Below are 2,705 nucleotides of genomic sequence, written 5' to 3' on the forward strand. Positions count from 1 at the left end.
AAGTTTTGTTGATTTTCTCTGCAAATATTGTTCAGATTCATAATTTTTTCTTTGTCCCTGATGCTCTATTATCAGCCCTGCTTAAGATAGCAGAAAAGGGCAAGGTTTAAATAACTAATGCATTTTTTAAGTTTAGACCCTCATACTTTGTCACCATCAAAAGAAATATACAGGGAAATATACGCAAAATGTTATGATAACTCACAGAGAAAAAAATGTGACAATGAGTGTGTATATGTCCATGAATGACTGAAAAATTGTGCTGAACACTGGAATTTGACACAACATTGTAAAATGATTATAAATCAATAAAAAATGTTAAAAAACAAACAAACAAACAAAAAATGATTTACTCTTCCCTCAAAAATCCTTGTGCATTTTTACTTCCTCACTTTTGCCTATCCTAATGCATAAACTAGATGCTTTCCCATACAACACTCTACTTCAAATCTTACATTGTTTTCAAGGGTCATTTCATATTCTTTCTCCTCCTCTGTGATGCCTTTCTGTGTAACAACTAATGCACATGATTTTATTCCTTTGCCAAACCCCTATGGCCATCAATAGGATTTTGATGCCTCAAATCTGTAGCGAGGGTCAGGGAAATCATTGTAAGTGGAGTATAATTAAGAAGGCTGGAATGTGTGGAATATTTTTAAAGGCAAACAAGCAAATCTTTCTGCCTTGAGTGACAGATTCACGGAGGGCAGTACTGGATGATAAATTTGGAATAATGAGTTGGGGTCACATGTGGGACAATTTACTGTCAAGCCAAGGAAGCTCTGTTTCTGTGAATTCATCAGAGAGACTTGCCTGCATTTAGCATTGTTTTAATGTTATATGTATTTTATTGAAGACTATCTAAGAGTTATTCATCAGTGAATATTATGGCTTCATTCTTTCAAATAATGTGAAAATTCATTAATCTGTATTTGAAGAAGTTGAGGTTAGGGGAAAAGACATGTGGTTTGTGTATTAAGATAGGTGAAAATATAGAGGCTGAAATGCACAACAATGTTTGAGGGATTGTAATGTTCTGATTGAAGGATAATTTATTATATTTACTTTAGGTTTATTTATTATCATGATTTTGCTTCCTGAATCATTTTGGATTTAATGTTATATTCAGTGTCACAGTTTATAGAGGCCAATTAGTGAACAGTGGTATAAGATTAAGTACTATAATATACCTGATGAGATGATGTCTGAAATAGACCACAAAACTGGGGTCTTTTGTTTAAATATAGTCTTTTTTGTTAGATAAGTATCTTATATTTTCATTTAAAATTTCAATCATTTTGGTGTATTTAACAATATAATATACATAGATGCCTTTCAATATTTCTGACCATAGTTCTTTGATGTGGCAAAAAGTCAAGTGGGAAAGACCTTTAGAAAAACACTGTATTGTGAGGTGCCATCTTCTGGTGGAAACCAGTGAGAGGGAATATAGTCATTGGTTTAGGGCTTGGTCATAGAACTTACAAAATTAGGTGTGATGTATAATTGGAGATCTGGAGAAAATGGTTTCCTAAAAGTATGTGGAGTAAATGGTTAATTAAATGGTGCATCAGCAATTCTAGCATAACGAGGTTTCTTGATAGTACACTGTATGATTTGGGCTGTCACATCCAGTTTCTAGGCTTTAGTTTTCCAAGCTAAAACATGAGGCAGAGATGGTGGGGAAAAGAGGAGGTTGTACTTGGAAGATTTCTTTAAAACCCTAGCCAGCTCTGACATTCTGTGTTTCTGGGATTTAATTTCAAACATACTTCCAGGAAGAGTGCTGGGCCGCATACATATTGAGCCCAATCTATACTTGCATTATTCATCCAGCTCACTCAACATTAGCAATATTTATTGAGAACTCTATGTAAGTTGGCCTATATTTATAGCACTTGCTTGCTCACACTCTAAAGGAAATATTAAACTGCCCATGACTGCAGCCCTCCCAAAGAGTAACCATCTTTTGTGTTCTTTGACCCCTTTGCCCTGGTCATGGCTGACTGGACTATAAACGGGTATCTAAATAAGGGAAATCTGTTCCTAAGCTTGGCACCAGTTTATAATACAGAAATTCCAGTCTACAAAAGATGAGGTAGCTCAAACAATTTCTGCTGCAGTTAGCAGCAGAGAAAGAAGCCAAAAGGATGCTTTGAGAATTACCATATTAATGACAGCAAATGCTCACACAGCACTTAACTATATATATATACCAGGCAAACGCTTATCTTACTCAGTCCTCATGGCAAACTATGGGGTAGATTCTATTATTATCATTATTTAACAAATGAGGAAATGAAATCACAGAGAGGCTAAATCAAGGGCACATAAGTAAGTGACAGAGTTACGATTGAAACGTAGGCAGTCTGGATCCAGAGGCTATATTCTTAACTACTATGTACCTGGCCATGGGTTGAAGTATAGTAAGCCAAAGGGCTAATCTTTTGCTAGACTGACAAAGAAAAGAAGATAGAAGACAACATTTAAACTGAAATTTTGAGAGAGCAGAAATACATAGAGTACAGAAAGGTGGAAATTAATTTGCAGAAAAGGGAGAACAGGGAAGGTCCATAAATATAAAGAGAGATGTAAAGAACAAGACTATAGAGCAGAAAGAGAGAGTGAAATAGTGAGAGTGAGAAACAGTGAGCAAGAGAGAGAAGGCCTGAGAGAGAGAGAGAGAGAGAGATGCCTTGACAATT

The sequence above is a fragment of the Vicugna pacos genome, chromosome X (genome assembly GCF_048564905.1).
Source record: "Vicugna pacos chromosome X, VicPac4, whole genome shotgun sequence".
Classification (NCBI taxonomy): domain Eukaryota; kingdom Metazoa; phylum Chordata; class Mammalia; order Artiodactyla; family Camelidae; genus Vicugna; species Vicugna pacos.